The sequence below is a fragment of the Schistocerca piceifrons genome, chromosome 3, assembly GCF_021461385.2.
Source record: "Schistocerca piceifrons isolate TAMUIC-IGC-003096 chromosome 3, iqSchPice1.1, whole genome shotgun sequence".
NCBI lineage: Eukaryota > Metazoa > Arthropoda > Insecta > Orthoptera > Acrididae > Schistocerca > Schistocerca piceifrons.
The window spans coordinates 809485400-809508196 of record NC_060140.1 but is presented as its reverse complement, the minus strand read 5'-3'; positions in this window follow the sequence as shown (position 1 = coordinate 809508196).

Here is a 22797-nt window from a genome sequence, read left to right as displayed (position 1 = left end):
CGAACATTTGCTGTATCCAGAAAGGCTCGTACAGGACCTGCAACATGCGGTCGTGCATTTTCCTGCTGAAATGTAGGGTTTCGCAGGGATCGAATGAAGGGTAGATCCACGGGTCGTAACACATCTGAAATGTAACGTCCACTGTTCAACGTGCCGTCAATGCGAACGAGAGGTGACCGAGACGTGTAACCAATGGCACCCCGTACCAACACGACGGGTGATACGTCAGTATGGCGATGATGAATACATGCTTCCAGTGTACGTTCACCGCGATGTCGCCAAACACGTACGCGACCATCATGATGCTGTAAACAGAACCTGGTTTCATCCAAAAAAAAAATGGCGTTTTGCCGTTCGTGCACCCAGGTTCATCGTTGAGTGCACCATCGCAGGCACTCGTGTCTGTGATGCAGCGTCAAGGGTAGCCGCAGCCACGGTCTCCGAGCTGATAGTCCATGCTGCTGCAAACGTCGTCTAACTGTTCGTTCAGATCGTTGTTCGCAAACGTCCCCATCTGTTGACTCAGGGATCGAGACGTGGTTGCACGATCCGTTACAGCCATGAGGATAAGATGCCTTTCATCTCTACTGCTAGTGATACGAGGCTGTTGGGATCCAGCATGGCGTTCCGTATTACGCTCCTGAACCCACAAGCTTTATATTCTGCTAACAGTCATTGGATCTCGACCAACGCGAGCTGCAATGTCGCGATACGATAAACCACAATCGCGATAGGCAACAATGCGACGTGTATCAAAGTCGGAAACGTGATGGTGCGCATTTCTCCTCTTCACACGAGGCATCACAACAACGTTTCACCAGGTAACGCCGGTGAACTGCTGTTTGTATATGAGAAATCGTTTGTAAACTTTCCTCATGTCAGCACACTGTAGGTGTCGCCACCGGCGCCAACCTTTTGTGAAAGCTGTGAAAAGCTGTGAAAAGCTAATCATTTGCATATCACAGCATCTGCTTCCTGGCGGTTAAATTTCGCGTCTGTAGCACGTCATCTTCGTGGTATAGCAATTTTAATGGCCAGTAGTGTAGTTTGCGTGTGATAACGTGTAAAATAGGGAAAGTTTAATTATAACCACCAGGTATTGGGTGGTAATGCCATAGTTGAAGTTTATCTTTACAACGATTTTCTGTAATATTACAATGCTTTCAGTGTAATTTGAAATTGGGAAAATAATACCTTGTCAGTGTATTCACGCTGATCCCTAGCACCTACGCACTCTCATTGAGCGGTTCGTCCCAGTTCCCAGCACCGCCGCGACGGCCCACGAATGGCTCGCGCCTGTTGTCTGAGCCGTATGGGGGCGTTGCGGTGTCGTGCTGCTCTGTTTGGGTATCGCGTCCCTCCGCGCGTTCTGCGCTGTGCATCACGCTCGAACGGTTTCTCTCTGGCCCAGAGCGGCAGAGCCCTCGCCGCCCCTCTGCCGTGGTTCGTGCGATCCGATGATTTATCGGGACGGAGGAGAAATTCCGTCCGCGGCCCGACCGGTCCGCGCCGGGCGAGTGGCGGAGGGTGCTTGTGGCCTGGCTGCCGGTAGTTGCGGCGCGCCGCTTTACGAGCGCCGGCGCGCCGAGGGCCCTTATAAGGGCCGGGCCCTGCCGCCCTTCTCGCCACCTTGTTAACCTCTGCGCACAGGCCTTAAATACAAGCGCGCCTACAACGCCGAACACCATCTTGTTCCCCCCGACTAACTGCCGGCCGCGATATCTTGTAGCCCCACACACTCTGAGCAATGGATATTAGGAACCGGCTCGACGAAACATCCAAAGTACTCGCGTACAGTAACGAGGCAACCGCAAGGGTTGTAAAATACGCGGCGATGACGCCGCAGTAATCGTAGAATTTGAAATGGACAGTCAAAATGTTCAATAGCTCGACGGCGTAAATATTCGAGAAAATTAGGTGGCAGCATTAACGCTGTTAATAGCGACACTACAGACTAATGCCTTCGGCGTTTACGATTTCTCGTTAACGCCTCCGTAAATGTAGTCCCCATGGGTGGTCACGGAACGTGAGAAGAGAATGGAAAAGCCTTTTAATACGCAGTACTTGCGACCATCTTTCTAGTGAGTGCTTTCACAGTCAGTTACTAAATTAATGACCATATGAAGGCGAGGTAATCACGTAATAAAATGTGGGAATTGAAATGACGCGAGAAGCAGCAATATGATTCAGTGTAGCTAATGAGCGGCATCTCTAACGGGCGAACGTGGTGGTGGGGACAAAATGTGGCGAGGAAAGGTACGGGGGGGGGGGGTGGAGGCACCATTTCTACTTGCTTGGCACTAATCATTCGTTGAATGGTGTTTGTGATGGAAGACAGGGCGTGTAATGAAACTCGTCAGCCGCTTCATTGGTTTAACGGAAGAAGGACCCACCATACGTTGGAGTAATGATATACACCCACCACCTATTCCTTCTGTATCACTGACTTCTTTTCACAATATCAGGCTTACATCTCTACCGTTCGAGCCATTGTAAGAAGTGATTTTGCCAGTGAAAACACTCTCCAAGACAGAAAAAAGAGGACGTACCGCGCGCAATGGGCGGCTAACCTGGCGGGTACAGCGAAGGAATACGAATATCTCGATTGTGATTTATGAAGGCGTATCACATTGCGGGTTGCATAGAACGAGAGCGCTAGGGTACCTGAATCGCCCTATAACTTATCGGCTAGTGTTTAACTTATAAACTGCGGTCTGCAGATTAATTACAAGGAAACAGAGTATCTTACCAATGACCTGGATGAGGTGTATGTAGAGGGGAGGATAACCACAAAGATCAAATGTTTTTGCTACCTAGGGGTCCATTTTAGAAAAAGAGGGAAATTGAAATTTATAAATTAGTGAAAGAGTTAGCAATGGAAGCAATGTCATTTGGATACTTAGTTCTATCTTATGGAGCAGGAATGTGATGAATAGAACACAAACATCCTATTCAAGTCGATATTATAGAGTACAGTCCTCTACGGATCAGAGACGTACTGCATAAAAACGTTGGAAGTATTGGAGTTGGATTTCTGGAGAAAATCAACGAGAATCTCAGGAAAGATCACGTAATCAACACCAAAGTGATTAGTAGATGTAAATGGAAGAAGGAATTTGTTATGTGATGGATCGAAGAAAACTGCCGTGTTATAACAACACCAAACAAAGCCAATGAGTCTATTATGCTGCATTTCGTATTTTATCACTAGTCGGACACTTCCCAAGCGTCTAGGACTGCTTGATGTGTCGGCAGGAACAACGGTAATCAGCATTAGTTTTCGGAAAAAAAAATTACGGACCGATCAAGATCAAGAAGGGTATTTTCTAGAGGGACTCATTGAAGCCATTGCTCCTCATCATTGCCTCTATACCACTGTCAACTCGCTTAGAGAGATTAAACTTGAGGTATCAAACACTGAGAAATTCTCAGAAAATATCCCACTTACCGCATAGAGATTACCTGAAGCTATATGGAAAGCCTGGAAATGAAATCTAGTCCTTGAACAATACAGTCTGAATATTCAGTAACGATAGCAGTATGCAATTCAGATTAGCTAAGTACACCCCATTGACACTAAAGACGGGCAAAATCTCAGGAGGTGAAGGTATCTAAAGGCCAAATGGACAAACCATCAAGTGCTACTAACCAGAAGCCTACAAATATCTAAGCATTTTGCAGTTGGCGACATCAACCACGGACACGCAAAAAAATGTGGCCAGCAAATAGTACACTCAAATGGTCAGAATTTTTTAAAAAAGAAAACTGAATAGCGGCATCAACACACTTAATTTCTGGGTATATCCGTCATCAAACACACTGGGAAAATTGAGCATCAAAGTAGAGTTTGACAATCTGGGCAGGAAAACAATAAAACTCAAAACAAATGGCTCTGAGCACTATGGGACTTAACATCTGTGGTCATCAGTCCCCTAGAACTTAGAACTACTTAAACCTAACTAACCTAACGACATCACAAACATCCATGCCCGAGGCAGGATTCGAACCTGCGATCGTAGCAGTCGCGCGGTTCCGCACTGCGCGCCTAAACCGCTAGACCACCGCGGCCGGCAAAACTGAAAACAGTTCACCATGCACTCCACCCTCGCAGTGACGTCGACAGGCTGCATTTCCCCAGGCAAGCAGGCAGTGGAAGATCCTTTCTAGTGAGGCAGAGGATTCTTTCGAGTGAGGCACAGATTCTTTCGATTGAGGCAGGCACTGGAAGAGGAGAAGAATGCATCAGCAGACTATGTGAGAGATAGCAGAGCAGCAACTCTGACTGAAGTCAACAATAGTAAGCTTGCAAGTTACAGGAAACCAAGAATCAATATTGGTGGCTGTCCTAGAGTGCCATACTGACAGTATATGCAATAAAGAATTCCAAGGAAGGTTTCTGTATAAAGCTTTGTGATCATTATTATTACAGAAATACTATGGTTAACTCGTTATTCCTCATTTACGAATATGATACTCGTTGTCTCGTCTTGTATTATCCATGCTATCTTTTGAAACTGTCTCGTGTAGATGCGGCTGTCGCAAGTATGTCGCCTTGTAATTTTCGAAAGCTACGATAGATAGTATTAAAGTCAGTTTTCAGCTGTTCCGAAACAAGGTGGTCTGAATTGTTCTCACGTGATCTTGATGCCGAAATCATTTGATGATTCTGCGAAGAGCTCCAGTGATTGTAAACTTGTGCATGCGGAATACAACAATCATTATAATAATGCAGTGCTAATTGGTTTTACCCTGCGTCCTTATTTACATCTGTAATCATGCAGATGAGTACACCTTTTTTCCAATGCCACTTCTATTGTATGCAATACACACACACTTAATAACGGCACTCGTCTCCCAGCATGTGTGGGCACATCACAGAAATTCTGAGAAAGCAGAACAGCGCAGCTCCGAGACCTCAGTCAGTTTTACGATTTCGTAAGTCAGAATTGTGAAATACAGCGAATAACATACGTTTTCACATAGTGCAACACTTATACGCAGCCTCTACTGGCTAGCAATGCATGTTATACAGTCAGTAGTCTAGCTTCTTAACAACCATATATGACGCGGGGAAGGCTGTCATTGACACCACCTTCTTGCCCATACTAGGCTTATTGTTTAGGGGAACACGTGTACATCACTTTCTTTGAGAACAATTGGTTCCTCTGGCGTTCAGAGACAGATTCTGGTGCTTTCTCCCCGTTTATCCATTAGGGACATTAGCAGGTTGTTAAGCTCGTTTCTGCTATTTAGATACATCCATTTTTTGTAACACACGCTAAGTATGAGATTGTCAAAGTTACTCGTATTTACCTGAGACACATATGGGCGAGACAACAATGGATTGGAATATGTGCTTGCTGCTGCACGTCTGTAATAGTCAGCAGTAATGTAACCACAATATTAAAACTTTGCAGTCTCTGTGGTGCTATGTTACGGAAATACAGGCCTCCTAGTCAGGAATCAATCACTCCGTTTTATGTCTTTTCCGAGAATACTGTTATAATATTATGAGTCACACAAATCTCAAGGCTGTATATTCAACTAAATACTTAGGGATTAATATTACAAACAACCTAAACTGGAACGATCACATAAATAATATTGTGCGTAGAGCAAACCAACAACTGCGATTCACTGGCAGAACACTTAGAAGGTGCAACAGGTCTACTAAAGAGACCACTTACACCACTCCTGTTCGCCCTATTCTGGAGTACTGCTGTGCGGTGTGGCATCCGCATCAGGTGGGACTGACGGATGACATTGAAAAGTTCAAAGAAGGGAAGCTCGTTTTGTATTATCCCGAAGAAGGGGAGATAGTGCCACAGACGTGATACGTGAATTGGAGTGGCAATCATTAAAACAAAGGCGTTTTTCGTTGCGATGGGATCTTCTCATAAAATTTCGATCAGTAGTTTTTCCCCCGTTAGCGAAAACATTCTGTTGGCACCTACAGACATAGGAAGAAATTATCTTCACGATAAGGGAAGAGAAATCAGGGCTCGCACAGAAAAATTTAAGTGCTCGTTTTTCCCGCTCGCCTTTCGAGAGTGTAACGTGTAACGGAACCTATTAAAGGTTTTATTATAACGTCGTATGCGATACCCTCCTAATTCAACCAGTTAAACTAGCAATTATGATAATAGAAAAGTAAGTGCGTATGTTAGCAGTGATTGCATAAAATGTCTACACAAACAGTCAACCCATTGAAATATCGTTAATAACTGACCCACATAAAAGTTAACATCACTTGAACACTGATACAGCAGATATCATTATGTAAAAACACTATATTCATCTGAAATAATTAATATGAAATATGAATAATATTGGTCAACTTACGTATTTTGGATCTCCTTAAATAAGAATTACCCAGTGAAACCTATTTATTCGCTAGGACTGTTTTTACTCACTATTCACGTAAACACATCTATTTTAAACGAGAACCACTGTAATTTTTAATCATTCACGTTATTTACTTATGTATGCAAATGAGAGAAGTCAATAGATGTACCTTTGAAAAACGGCCTTTTTGCAACAAAAAATTGTTCTGACAAGTTGACAAATCTGTCCGTCATTTTAATGACCTGTTAAATTATGTCACTCGATGTAAATTAATAACTTTTTTGCACAAATTACGATAACAGATAGATGCCTGACTTATAAACCACATCTCTTCTTAGCAGTTCTTTGACAACGTTATAAATACAGGCAGCAAGAAGCCTCGTCAGCTCAGTCTTGATAGAACTGTTGTAAAGTGTGTATGTTATTGTGTTATGTGGAAAAACAATGCAAAGATGTTGTAAAATAAGTGTTACTCTGTACTGTGACAATGTCTTTGGGTGGTCAGCAGAATTAAGGTGGCTACCATGCCAATAAATAGTTGGAGTTCACTTATGATGTCGTGCATTATTTATCAACAAGCACATCAACAACGCGGGCTGGTTCAAATGGCTCTGAGCACTATGAGACTTAACATCTGAGGTCATCAGTCCCCTAGAACTTAGAACTACCTAAGGACATCACACACATCCATACCCGAGGCAGGATTCGAACCTGCGAGCGTAGCGGTCGCGCGATTGCAGACTGAAGCGCCTAGAACCGCTAAGCCACCAGCGGCCGGCAACAACACGGGACCTCATCTTTTTACCCCTAGACGAATACATATAGAGCCAACATTAACATCAAGATACAACATTGAACCAGCCAGCAGCAGCAAGTACTACAATAGAATTTAATGGCGCCAACCCACTTCTCTACATCAAGTGCTAACAAGCTTCGTATATTGGAGTGATATAGCGCGAATATAGGAATATCAACGATTGAGCGACCATTATAAACGGTAGTGAGACAGCTTGAAGGCAGTTCACTGAACCCTATGCCAGATACTATTGTGAATAGCAAAATCATCAGTTAAATGTATATGTAGTTGTAGATAGTTGAGATTTAGCTCTACAGCAAAATATATCTTCCGGCTAGAGGAAAAACATATGAACATGGGTCTCCAATGACGTGAGATACGCCATCGTTGTCGACGATGAGGATGACGGTGAGTGGTGGTGCACGGAAATGAGGGGGGGGGGGGGGGGCAAGTGGGTGGGGAGTGAACGTCGCGGTGCGTGGGCCGTGTTGCGGAGCGCGACTGTACATTCCGATAGTATCCGACGTGTAGGGCCGGGTCGGGTCCGCACCGGATGAATGGCATTAGCAGGTGAATGAGCGGCAGAGAGGGGGGCGGTGGGCAGAGAGTGGGGCGGGGGGCAGCGAGGGACGGGGCGCTAACAACAGGTGCCTAATTAACACCGCACCCACAGCCTTCCCGCACCACACGCCACGCGGCGGGCAGGCTGACGCCCTGCGCGCTGCGAGGCGCAGGCGCTAGCGGTCGGCCCACGCCGCGCCGTGCCACGCCACGCCACGCCACGTCTTCATCTCTGCGCCGCAGCTCCGCGCCTCATACAGACGCCACACTGTAGTTCCTGACCTCCGGCTGCCGAGATGTGTCTCGGGTTTCTTGTTTTTTCCGCCTTAATTCACAACACGTGGCTGCCAATCCCACTTCGTGCGCTACCCAAATGAATTGCGGCAGGCTGCTTCCTTACAAGCAGACCTCTGACTTTTCTCCTTTTCTTTATTCCTTTTCCCGTGTGTGCTCTTCACGTCATAAGAGGTCTCTGAGATAGCCAGAGAGTCCGAAATTTTCCTTGTCCTCAGCGTCGCAACTGATCCGACGGCCGCACGTCACGTAACCTCTATGTAACATTCCTTATGTTGGTTTACTGGACATTTATACTGAAGAGCCAAAGAAACTAGCACAGCTGCCTAGTATCGTGTAGGTCCCCCACAAGCACGCAGAAGTGCCGCAGCACGACGTGGCACGGACTCGGCTAATGTCTGAAGTAGTGCTGGAGGGAACTGACACCATGAATCCTGTAGGTCCGTCCATAAATCCATAAGAATACCAGAGGCTGGAGATCTCTTCTGAACAGCACGTTGAAAGGTATCCCAGATATGCTCAATAATATTCATGTCTGGTGGTCAGCGGAAGTGTTTAAACTCAGAAGAGTGTTCCTGAAGCCAGCCTGTAGCAATTCTGGACGTGTGGGGTGTCGCATTGTCTTGCCGGAATTGCCCAAGTCCGTCCGAATGCACAATGCAAAATGGACATGAATGGATGCAGGTGATCAGGCAGGATAGTTACGTATGTCACCTGTAATTGTCGTATCTAGACGTATCAGAGGTTCCGTATCACTCCAACCGCACACGATCTACACCATTGCAGAGCCTCCACCAGCTTGGCTCTGAGCACTATGGGACTTAACTGCAGTGGTCATCAGTCCCCTAGAACTTAGAACTACTTAAACCTAACTAACCTGATACACACATCCATGCCCGAGGCAGGATTCGAACCTGCGACCGTAGCGTTCGCTCGGTTCCAGACTGTAGCGCCTAGAACCGCTCGGCCACTCTGGCCGGCTCTACCAGCTTGAACAGTCCCCTGTTGGCATGAGGTTGTCTCCATACCCATACACGTCCATCCGCTCGATACAATTTGAAACGAGACTCGTCCGACCAGCAACATGTTTCCAGTCATGAACAGTCCAATGTTGGTGTTGACGTGCCCAAGCGAGGTGTAAAACTTTGTATCCTGGAGTTATCAAGGGTACACGAGTGGCCTTTCCGCTCTGAAAGCCCATACCGATGTTTCTCGTTGAATGCTTCGCACACTGACACTTATTGATGACCCAGCATTGAAATCTGCAGCAATTTGCGCAAGGGTTGCACGTCTGTCACACAGCGATATTCTGCAGTCGTCGTTGGTCCCGTTCCTCAGGATCTTTTTCCGGTAGCAGCGATATCGGAGATCTGATGTTTCACCGAATTCCTGATATTCATGGTACACTCGTGAAATGGTCGTACGGCAAAATCTCCACGCCATTGCTACCTCGGAGACGCTGTGTCTCATAGCTCGTGCGCCGACTGTAACACCACATTCTAACACACTTAAATCTCGATAATTTGGCATTGTAGCCGCAGTAACCGATCTAACAACTGCGCCAGACGCTTCTTGTCTTAGATAGGCTTTGTCGACCGCAGCGTGGTATTCTGCCTGTTTACATTTATCTGCATTTGAATAGGCATGCCTGTATCAGTTTCTTTGGCACTTCAGTGCATGTGTGATGTATTCAATGGCCGTGTTATGAAGGCCTCACCTCTTGTAAGATCGCATTCAACGAGTGTCTGAATGTCTATGGAAGACTGGCAGTCCACTCTTCCCAAAGAGCCGAACCCAGGCCGTGTACTGATGTTGGACGATTAAGTATGGAGCGGCTTCGGCCTTCTAGCTCAAGCGTATATCTCTAGGGGATACAGCCTACAGGAAAAGTAAGGAGGCCTTTCGAGAAAAGAGATCCACCTGCATGAATATCAAGAGCACAGTAGCAAAACCAGTTCGAAGGGAAAGGTGGAAGGAATATCTACAGTAGATACACTATACAAGGGATATGAACTTGTAATCAGTCTTATAGAAATACAAGAGGACACAGATGAGGATGTGATGGGAGACATGATACTTCAAGAAGAATACAAAAGGGGATTGAAAGACCTAAGTCGAAACAAGATCGCGGCGGTAGACGTCATTCCGTTAGAACTAGAGATAGCCTTGGGAGAGCCAGCTATGACAGAACTCTTCCGTCCAAGTACTGACGGGTGTGAAAACTATAGAACCATTGTTAACTTAGTCGTTGATGCACAATACTAACACGAATTCTTGATAGAAGAATGGAAAAACTGGTTGAAGACGACTTCATGGAAGATCAGTTTTGATTCCTGAAAAATGTAGGAGCACGCAGTACTGACCCTACGACTTATCGTAGAAGATAGGTTAAGGAAAGACATACATACATTTATAGCATTTGTAGACTTAGAGAAATATTTCGACAATGTTGTCTCGAATACTCTCTTTGAAATTCTGAGAGTATCAGAGGTAAAATTCAGGAAGTGAAAAGCAAATATTAACTTCTTATGTACTATTAAGGATAGCAATGGCAAAAGAGGCGTTTTATAAGAAAAGGAGAAATTTTCTGCAGTGGTCTGGACAGAGAACTCAGGAAGAGACTCATAAAATGTCTTGTATGGAATGTTCTGTTGTATGGCGTTGAAACATGGACTATGAGGAAGAAAGACAGAGAAAGGCTGGAGGTTTTTTAGATTTGGACATTGCGGAGGAAGGAAAGAATAAGTTGGATGGACAGAGTAAAAAATGAAGAGGTACTGAGAAGAGTGGGAGAGAAAAGACAGTTACTAGATGTAATAAACAAAAGAAAAAGAAATTGGATTGGGCATATATTAAGAAATAATGAGACTGATAAAAACAGTTTTAGAGGGTTATGTAGAATGGAAAAGGAAGCGAGGAAGGAAGAGATTCCAGATCGAGGATGACATGATGGACGGTACAACATACAGCAGCCTTAAGAAGGAAGCAATGGATCGCAGAAAATGGAGAGGCAAAGGACCTGCTAATACAGCAGATAACTGATGATGATGATGATGATGATGTACTATTACTTGGTCAATGAGAACTTTCTTTGCAAATTTCATACAGCAATGACATTTCAGTTCTTGTGAAGGGTTTGCCGTTGGCTGATGCTAACGTAATCCACAGCCGGTGCGGGAATTGGACATTTAACCTGTGGCTCCACAGCCATCAGTCACAGTACACGATCGTGTTATATCACGCGGAAAACCGAAAAGGCGCCAGCACCAGCCATAGGGGACAGTAGTACTGTTTGTAACTTTGCTGTTCCTACCTTTGCATTGCTAAAAAAATCCTAGGATGGCTTTAACGTAAGCCGAAACCGGTCATAAAAAACAAATGTTATTGCGATCTCGACATTTGTTTTAACCAAACTTAGATCACAGATCTTGTAAAGTCAGCAGATGATCAAAGTAATTACAAAATTATTTATAAAAGATATCTGCACATTGCGGAAAGTAAGAATTCACCCTAAATAATGAATACAGTTAAGTCATCCACATAAGTACTAAAAGATATCCGCTCAATTTCGGTCACATGGTAAATCACATGAATCTAAAGGGTCTAAAATTGAACTAAATACTTAGGGATTACAGTTACCAATAACCTAACTGGAAAGGATTACGTAGATAAGATTGTGGGGAATCGAAACCAAAGACTGCGACTTATTGGCAAAACACCGAGAAAATGTAATAGGTCTACTAAAGAGACTGCTATTACTACGCTTGTCCGCCCTTTTCTTACGTACTGCTGTGCACTGTTTGAGCCGTGTTAGATGTGTCTGAAGGAGGACATGAAATAACTCCGAAGAATGGCAGCTCGTTTTGTATTATCGCAAAATAGGGGAGAGACCGCAGTGGACATGATACGTGAATTCGGATGGCAATCGTTAAAACAAAGGCGTTTTCTGTAGCGGCTAGATCTTCTCGTGAAACTTCTGTCACAAACTTTCTCCTCCGATTGCAGAAACATTTTGTTGGCGTGCACCTACATGGGAATGGTTATCGTAACAAAATGAGTGAAATCAGAACTCACACGCGTGCCGTTCGAGAGTGGAATGATAGAGAAATAGCTTTAAAGTGGTTCGATGAACCCTCTGCCACGCAATTAAGTGTGAACTGCAGAAAAATCGTGTAGACATGGATACCTCAATTCCTAATAAAACAAAAGTAGTTTCACAAGCAGACACATCTGAGACAATTTGTAAACAACGGCATTCTTATGTGGCACGCTGAGGCAGTTCTGGAAGTAACAAGAACGCCCTTTGACTGTCTGACGTATAAGGTTCACAATATTGTTGTTGTTGTTGTTGTTGTAGTTGTTGGTTTAAAGGAGAGGGGAAGGGAGCAAACTAGAAGTATAAAACCCACTCTCACGGATAAAACGTAAAACTAAAGCTACTGCTGAGGCATCGTCGCCCAACACAGAAGGTAGGGAGCTGGGAAAGTTAAATGTCCGCCGAAGAGCGGCTAAAAGTGGGCAGTCCAGCAAGAGGTGGACGACTGTTTTTGCTGTTGTTATAGTGGTGGTTTTGGTGCTATTGCTACGGCAACTGCTTGGTACTTAGATTTTTAAACTATGAATTTCGGAACCAGAGGTCAAATTTCAGTCGGAAGTTCCAAGCTTTTTAGTCAGAGGAGAAGGTCCGTTGAATCCCTTATCCATACCGCCGCCCTCTCGGATGAGACTCCAGCGCGCCAGCTCACTCTGTTAGTACCGGGTAGATATAAATTAAGTGCAACTACTCACAGACGTCCAGTGTAGACTGTAATTATCGTGTTACAGCGAAACTTGGCAGATATCCTAATGTGTTAACGCGGAACCGATTTACGCTGGAAAATAATTAGTTCCAGTTTTGGCCACCAATTGCTAATCTGGCGCTGTAAATGCAAGAAAGACGCGTAGAAATGCTTCCATGTGTAATGGATTACGGACGAGATGCGGGCAGAAAAGATCAAACAAGTGAGAACCGTCCTCACACAATTCGTTGAACATGATAAGGACACATCGAAGAGATGCCTTACAGCGCCAGATTTGCACCTGGTGGCTAACATTGGGACTACTTTTTTCCCAGCTTAAATGGGTTACATATTAACGCATTAGCGAATGTACCAAGCTACGCAGCCATTGGACAATTACATCTCACACTGGGCTTCCACGAGTAGCTGCACTTCAGTTACAACCACTGTGTATACCAGCCGAGCTCGGTAGTTGTCTGACTGCCGCCGAAGACGTCGGTCGTACGACGGGACGGACGTCGGCGCGGCAGCGCCAGCTGCAGCAGCGCGTGGTCGCGGTCTGGCCTGCCGGCTTTGTCCCACGTAATTTCGGCGCCGGTAATGGTCCGAGGCGCGCCGAGCCGCGTTTACGAGCGGCCGCTAATTACGCCGTCCCCTACCGGGGTGGCGCTGCAGTAGGCCTGAATCGGTGCGGTTGCCTGGCTTCACCCACGCCGCCTCTTGGTCGCCAAGTCGCGACCGTCGCTGCCGACAACAGGTGTCTACAGCCACCGCCTCAACATCTTGGATTCCCTCCCACTTTTCGAAAACCAGAAGCAGGCTCAAATAATTTTACAACAGAACTGATGAAGTCCTTGGTTACGTTCCATTTATGTTTCAGTCAGCGAAGCAAGGTGTAAGGTGCCAGGCTGTACCGAACCATCAACTTCTACTTTCGCACATACTGTGAAAGGTCTCTGTTGGATTCCTTTCATGTTAATTTCTTAAATGTGTTGTCATTTACGGCATAAATTCCTCTTGTAAATTTACTTTGGTATTTCTGACTATCTGGGAGGAGACTGAGCAGTGAAACGTGTTACTTTTACACATAAACAAGAACGATCTGCACACTACTACACTTTAAGACACAGTTTATATGTAATTCATGTCACACAGTCTCATATGGAACCTACATCCGCTTTCTTTTATATACTGTATAAGATACTGTCATCCCCCTTCCCTTCTGTGTGAAAGGATGAATAAGCAAATGTATTTCTAGTTGCATGCTTGATGGTAGCAGACAGGCCTGTCTGCTAGGGAACAGTAGGACCAACGTCGGAACAGCTAGCTACGCTTTCTAAAAGCAGAGAGGTTTCTATTCTTAGTATGGTCCTGTCCGTCCCTTGTCATGATGGTATAGGAAGCTGCCTCTCTGGTCACTTCCGTTTTGTATCTGGAAGCACCCTTTGTAAGGGCCCATGGCAGTCTGTCCGCAGCGAGCGTCTGAAGTGGTAAGATCTCCGGCTAAGCGAGTCTCTGCGAAGTCCGTAGGACAATGGATTTCTTAAGTTTAGCCTAACTGAAAATTTAATGACCTTTATTTCAGGTCTAGCTCTAAAATATCTTATGTTATCTTAAATTGCAACGCAGAGTAATTCGAGTGTGAAGTTCAGAATATCTTCCAGTAGTTGCTTTGTCACTAATTTGTGAGTGAAGTGGAACCACGTGTGGATGATCCGTAACTCTAAGATCATCAATCTTAAATATGAATGTGCGTGAGATTATAACGTCTCGTCTTGACAATATTTTTCAATATAGTAACTTTTCTTTATGTTCAACCCACGTGGGGTGTACTTTGTGAGACCAGTACCACGTGCTTATACAATTGTTTGACCCATTAGGTTAAGACGATAGTAACCAGTTCGAGGTTTTTCTTTTGTAAATTGCGTTTCGATGTAATTTATTTTAATTATAAAAATTATTGTGGAGTTACACTCTTTGTGTAAACTAAGTTGACCACGTGAAGCATGTGGTGTAAGCATCAAAGTAGCCCTCAGCTATTCTTTTCGGGAAGATTTCACAGAGAGTTAATATGAGTTCAGTATACCAGTGTGTGGTAATTTCATGACGGACAGGATTGCGCTACGAACGTAACTTCTCTGGGTGAAAATTGAATCGGTTGGTTGTGGTTAATTTCCTCCTGGATATGTTTCAACGTTCTTCGTGTGTTATTTTATGAATGCAGTGTTGTATGTAGTCTCCCAATCTTGGCTCCCTATTTGATGTGTTCCGTAAGATTACAAACTCACATTTTTACAGTCCTAAATAAGGCACCAGCTTAGTTATGAATCAAGTTTGGTACGCTGAAATTTTAACGGAACAATGATCAATGTTAAAACAAATGTCCAAATATAAACTGATTTATTTCTTTTTATTTAAATTGTCTTTTTATATACAGGGTGTCCCAGCTGTCTTGTCCACCCAAAATATCTCTGGAACAATAACAGCTATTGGAAAACGACTTTCACCGGTATCAATGTAGGAATGGGGCCAATGAATGTACATATTTGGAAACATTCTAAAACGAAAGCATATGTGTTTTTTAACACAAACTTATGTTTTTTTAAATGGACCTCCTATATTTTTCTTCAGTAATCCATAGCATGACAAAGCAATTACACAATGGCGTTGATTGCATCGCAATATTCCCATTACATCCCGAGATATTATCACGCGAAGTTGACGCTTGAAACACCCGACATGCGCTGCTAGCGCATGTCCTGAGGCTCAGGCGTGAACCCCATGCTGCCCGTAATCGCGATGTGATTGACATGCGTAATCACACTTCCATACTTATCAAGAGGCCCGAAACGAATAATACGGTCTGCTGCCATCCTGCATTAACGTCGTACATTCCAGCAGGTATTTATCCCATAGGCTAGGGGTGATGCGGTTCTGTAACATATCTGTGTACCGCAACGTTAGTCACAAAGTTAACTTCGCTTATCGTTAATCCGTTACTAAAAAGGTAATGCCGTTCAACGTTAAAACTTTACTTTACTGTAGACCTACGCAAGTGACAGTTAATCATTCACTCGTAATAGTAAAATTCATGTTGATGATTTTAGTGAAACGAGCAAGTGGACTAAAAATTTTACCGTTGTTTAGGTAAAAATGTTTTGATTTGGGAAGTTCAGGTAGGACATAGAAGATGAATGTAAACATGTTTAACCAATTAGTTTTATTATCACATAATTATCAATGTTATGTTTATCTAATGCGTTAAATGACAAATTGTTGCAAACAAATGTTTCTTAACATCAATGGGTAAAATGGCCCTTTGTAGAAACGTCCACTGTGATACCAGTACTACATACTAAACATAGCGTTCACATCTCATGCTCAAAGTGATGCCCATTGGCTTGCATACATAGGGTCACTCTGCGGATGAAGGATGCCCTACTTCGTGCTACTGTTTCCTCTTTGACAGCTGTACAAGCATCAATAACGCGTTGATTCATGTCCTCTGGTGTTGTTGGTTCATGTTAGTAAACAGCATCCTTCACTGCTCCCCAAAGAAAATAATCCAGTGGTGTAAGGCCCGGAGATCGGGCAGGCCACCTAACTGGGCCACCTCGTCCAATCCACCTACCAGGGAAATTACGGTTCAGAAGTCGTCGTGCTCGTAAGGCGTTATGTGCAGGGCATCCGTCATGCTGATACCACATGACCATTCTCCGGTTCAGAGGTACGGTGTCCAAGAGAACAGGGAGATTGTGTCGTATAAATCTGGAGTATTGTCTGCCATTTTGCGTGCCACTTACAAAGAAAGGTCCGATAATGGTATCTCCAATAATCCCACACCAAACATTAACTTTCCACGGACGTTGATGCTCTACCTGACGGAGCCATTTTGGATTGTCTGCGGACCAATAATGCATATTCCTCATATTGACAATTCCTTTGTTGGAGAATGATGCCTCGTCGGTAAAGAGAACATCTGCAAAAAAATTTGGATTAGTCAGAAGTTTTTGCTGAGCCCACCGACAAAACGTTACCCTATTGCAGAAGCCATTTCCATGAAGATCCTGGTGTAAATGAACATGGTAAGGATGAAATTTATGACGTTTAAGAATACGCTGTGCACTTGATTTCGACACACCAACTTCACGTTCAATTTGACGTGTGCTGATTTGAGGATTCACAGCTATGGTAGCGAGCACAGCAAATTTAGCACGTTCGTCTGTGCGTGTTCTAGGACGATGTCGAGGTCTTGGATTTAAGCTTCCCGTTTCACGTAGACGAGATGTGAGACGACCAAACATCCGGCGCGAAGGCAATGGCTTGTCAGGGACTCGTCTTCTGTACAGTCGTTCTGCCTGAACAGCATTTCGTCCACCTACAACAGGGTACAGTACAGGTATGTAGAGTAGGGTAGGGTAGAAAACACACATATTAACTTAATAATCATAATGTTCGCTAACAGTACTATCAGCAAACAAGCAATCTCATAACGTATTTCCCGTCAACGCACATTCTCCATAGATCAGCAGCATTTCTACCATATCTTCATGTGTGTACATTATACTGTACAATATAAGTTCCACAACACAAAGTTTATTCACAATGTGTACTACCTCCGTGCCGTCACTAGATTACTCTGACGCACGACTACACTGGCAAGCGGTGTACTGCACGCCAAAGCAACAACAAATGGGATGCTCGGAGGGTGGTGGAGTACAGGAGTTTGCATGGGTCGCAAATCATAAACAAGGCGAAGTGGTAACTGTGGCAGTAGTGGGAACTACGTTGGACACTTGACTAGGTAGAGCCAGGCCCTGCGCGACAGGCACAATGGGTCGTATAACGCATTAGATAAACCTTATTTTGGGTGTGCGGGATAAACAAGACAAGCTGACGGGTGTACACCGGTCGGTACTGGTTCATATTGTGTACGTAGATACGTAAAACGTGCAAGAGGGAAACCATTATGTGCTTATGAGAGTTGATGGCAGCAGACCGTATTATTCGTTTAGGACCTCTTGATAAGTATGGACGTGTGATTACACATGTCAATCACATCGCGCATGTCGGGTGTTTCAAGCGTCAACTTCGCGTCTAAATATCTCAGGATGTAATGGGAATATTGCGATGCAATCAACGCCATTGTGTAATTGCTTTGTCATGCTATGGATTACTGAAGAAAAAATATAGGAGGTCCATTTAAAAAAACATAAGTTTGTGTTAAAAAACATATGTTTTCGTTTTAGAATGTTTCCAAATATGTACATTCATGGGCCCCAGTCCTACATTGATACCGGTGAAAGTAGTTTTCCAGTAGCTGTTATTGTTACAGAGATATTTTGGGTGGACAAGATAGCTGGGACACCCTGTATATACACTCCTGGAAATTGAAATAAGTACACCGTGAATTCATTGTCCCAGGAAGGGGAAACTTTATTGACACATTCCTGGGGTCAGATACATCACATGATCACACTGACAGAACCACAGGCACATAGACACAGGCAACAGAGCATGCCCAATGTCGGCACTAGTACAGTGTATATCCACCTTTCGCAGCAATGCAGGCTGCTATTCTCCCATGGAGACGATCGTAGAGATGCTGGATGTAGTCCTGTGGAACGGCTTGCCATGCCATTTCCACCTGGCGCCTCAGTTGGACCAGCGTTCGTGCTGGACGTGCAGACCGCGTGAGACGACGCTTCATCCAGTCCCAAACATGCTCAATGGGGGACAGATCCGGAGATCTTGCTGGCCAGGGTAGTTGACTTACACCTTCTGGAGCACGTTGGGTGGCACGGGATACATGCAGACGTGCATTGTCCTGTTGGAACAGCAAGTTCCCTTGCCGGTCTAGAAATGGTAGAACGATGGGTTCGATGACGGTTTGGATGTACCGTGCACTATTCAGTGTCCCCTCGACGATCACCAGTGGTGTACGGCCAGTGTAGGAGATCGCTCCCCACACCATGATGCCGGGTGTTGGCCCTGTGTGCCTCGTCCTGATTGTGGCGCTCACCTGCACGGCGCCAAACACGCATACGACCATCATTGGCACCAAGGTCTCCATTCGTCCCTCCATTCACGCCTGTCGCGACACCACTGGAGGCGGGCTGCACGATGTTGGGGCGTGAGCGGAAGACGGCCTAACGGTGTGCGGGACCGTAGCCCAGCTTCATGGAGACGGTTGCGAATGGTCCTCGCCGATACCCCAGAAGCAACAGTGTCCCTAATTTGCTGGGAAGTGGCGGTGCGGTCCCCTACGGCACTGCGTAGGATCCTACGGTCTTGGCGTGCATCCGTGCGCCGCTGCGGTCCGGTCCCAGGTCGACGGGCACGTGCACCTTCCGCCGACCACTGGCGACAACATCGATGTACTGTGGAGACCTCACGCCCCACGTGTTGAGCAATTCGGCGGTACGTCCACCCGGCCTCCCGCATGCCCACTATACGCCCTCGCTCAAAGTCCGTCAACTGCACATACGGTTCACGCCCACGATGTCGCGGCATGCTACCAGTGTTAAAGACTGCGATGGAGCTCCGTATGCCACGGCAAACTGGCTGACACTGACGGCGGCGGTGCACAAATGCTGCGCAGCTAGCGCCATTCGACGGCCAACACCGCGGTTCCTGGTGTGTCCGCTGTGCCGTGCGTGTGATCATTGCTTGTACAGCCCTCTCGCAGTGTCCGGAGCAAGTATGGTGGGTCTGACACACCGGTGTCAATGTGTTCTTTTTTCCATTTCCAGGAGTGCATCACCGGTTATCGTAAGATGAGTACTAAAAGATTATAATTAATGTTAGCCTGGTTGGGAATTTGCTAAGCTAGACTGGATACCTGGTGAAGCAGTTGTGCAGTAATGCAAGGTTAACTTCCTCAGATAGCTCACAGCTTTTAACCCACTTTTATGGTCTTGAATATCAGCACCGCTTGCAGAACAAATTAAAGCAACAACATTACAACTCTTTACGTAAGCTGGTTTCTTGCTGTCTGGTACTGCCCAAGTTTGTAGTGTAGAAGATGGGTTCTCGGCGAGAACTTTCCAAGTGATTTATTGTTTTTTCAGCTGCAGTGCCCTCGTTCCTCTTGGTCTGCGTCACACGGCCCCGCAATGCTGGGGAAGCACCCCAGTGGCCCGTGTAATGCAATGCTGTATCGAGCAGGCATTGTACGTCAGTGGAGTTGCGGCTTCGTCAGGATGGCGGGAGCTGGCTCAGTGGTCTGCGCCCTTGCCGACTCACCGCCGCTCGGTGTGAGCTGCAGGCGGCCAGTTGCGTCTTTCTTCTCGCCAGCGTGGCTGAGATCGCGACATCAATGAGCGCCCACAATCCGGCATCCGAATCTGCGGTCCTTGCCTCAGGATGTCTCCGGCGTGTGTCGGGAGCCGAGACGACTGCCTGTGCCAGCGAGCCATGGAGTTGCCTGCCGCTGGCTGGCTACAGACCCTGCGTCGGCCTCAGGGGGTCGAACCAACGACCTGCCATGGACTGGAACACTGGCGCCCCATCTGTTGTTGCGTGTAGCCGGTGGTGTGACACGCCCCACCGTCCAGGAGAGCTGCCACACTTGAATGAATCTCATTGGAAAACGGCACCTATTTATACTCGGCTGTGCGCCTCTGTTTTGCCAAGCACACCGCTTTGCGTCACGTATCCAAAACACTTAGGTTGGTCAGTGGCCCCTTCTGCTTGTGACATGCGCCATGCGAACTGCTGTGTGTGTCTTATCCTGCAGTTCTACGCCCCTGTGGTCTCTACTTGCCTTCACAATTGCTGGTATGCATAGCCCACTGCAATCCAGCCCACACCTGACTGGTAACTTGTGCTCAGAATATATCACAAAACTAGCTTTCCCTATCATAAACGGTGGTGCCGCTACAGTAGCGTTTTTGTTGTGCGGGTTGGCATTCCGATTGCTGTAGGTTTATTTATCGACTTGTAAGAGGTATGCGCTACCTGAGATATATAAGCTATAAGAGAATCTGAGACCAAAGAGCAGTGTTGACTGCAGTACGAACTGTGTAGCAGTAGCAGTAAGTTGTTGCTAGCGAGCAGTCGGCTGGTCTGGTGTATCATGTTGGCTGGGCCGGTCGCGGTGCAGCGATGCCGGAGCCTGAGTATTATTGTATAAGGTAAAAAAAGCAGCCTCGCGCATATCTAGTAATATTATGTAAACTCACATGTAAATCTTTTAAAATGTCCTAATAATAATCTTTGTCAAGTTTCTAACAAGCATTCATTTCAATTTAAAGAATTTAATTTTTTTTAACCATGATCATTCCTATTGTTGAAAAAGAAAAATCAGTTGCTTCCTTTCATAAAATGACAACTCTATAGGCCAGCATTGCACACAGCTGTGCCAGAAAAGAGCTATTGTAAGAGCAGATATATTCGCCGTTTTTATTGAGGTAAGAATTTTTCCTTTTTTTATTCAGAATTATCTTACAGGGCCATGACGCAGCGCTGCTGTCGTCCACATTCTACCAGGTTACTGAATTTATTTTTTTATTGCGAGGTTTAGGAATTTTTTTTGTTTCGAGCTTGCTTTAAATGGGAAACAAATTTTGTGTGCAGGTTAAATGTGAATGAATTTCTGTAGGGAGGTTATAAATGAAAAGGAATTTCTGTAGAGAGGTTACACTATATAAGAATCACATTAATTATTCAATAATTTTTCTGTGGGGAGGTTACAGACTGTCATTTTTTTTGTAGTTCACTGTTGCTATTTGAAATTACATATTGTCATTATGCCATTTGTAGACAGTGAGTGGAACTCTGAACGCCAGAAAATGGACCGCCAAGTCGAGAAATCGGAACATTTCCGACACATACTTTTAACTGAGTTCAATAGGGAGGAGGGGGGGGGGGGGCCAAGAGCGGAGGCATCCAGAAACATTTGCGCCGTGTATGGCGATAATGCCATTGGACAGAGCACGACAAGGAAATTGTTCTCATTTTAAGGAGGATCGTTTCGATATCAGTGACTCTCCGCGTTCAGGAAGAGCTTCGGGCTTTAACATCGTTTAAACGCATTAACCCACAATAATTCTCGTCAGTGTACTCGAGAACTGGCAAATGTAATATTGTGCGACATTTGCACGCAGTAGAGAAGGTTCAAAAATCGGGTGTACGGGTAACGCCTGTTCCAAGCCAAAATCGCAAAAATAGCCGGGTGGACATAAGAGAATATCTGCTTGCTCGTCATCAATTGGCTTGTGAACAACATCGACCATTACTATCCTGCATCGTTACTGGTGACGATAAATGGTGTCTTTATGATAACGCAAAGAAAATAAAGAAGGTGATACTACCTGTTGTGCTGGTAGTCATAAACAGCATTCCAGGGGGCGTTTTACAATAGTGTAACACTCGACCACATACGCTGTTGTAATCCAGCATGCTCTACAGAGAGTCCGCATATTGCCTCGGCCGGCTCGATCACCAGATCTCCAGTCCATCATATGTGGGATATCATCGGACAACAACTCTGCATCGTCTACAAACAACATTAACCCTTCCTTAATCGCCAGATCTCCAGTCCATCATGTGTGGGATATCATCGGACGACAACTCTGCATCGTCTACAAACAACATTAACCCTTCCTTAATCGCCAGATCTCCAGTCCATCATGTGTGGGATATCATCGGACGACAACTCTGCATCGTCTACAAACATTAACCGTTCCTGTATTCGCCGACCAACTGCAACAGGCACGGAACTCCACCCCACAAACTGATTTCAATCAGAATGAGATTTTCACTCTGCAGCGGAGTGTGCGCTGATATTAAACTTCCTGGCAGATTAAAACTGTGTGCCCGACCGAGACTCGAACTCGGGACCTTTGCCTTTCGCGGGCAAGTGCTCTACCAACTGAGCTACCGAAGCACGACTCACGCCCGGTACTCACAGCTTTACTTCTGCCATGTCTCCGCAATATCCTTTCTTTCAGGAGTGCTAGTTCTGCAAGGTTCGCAGGAGAGCTTCTGTAAAGTTTGGAAGGTAGGAGACGAGGTACTGGC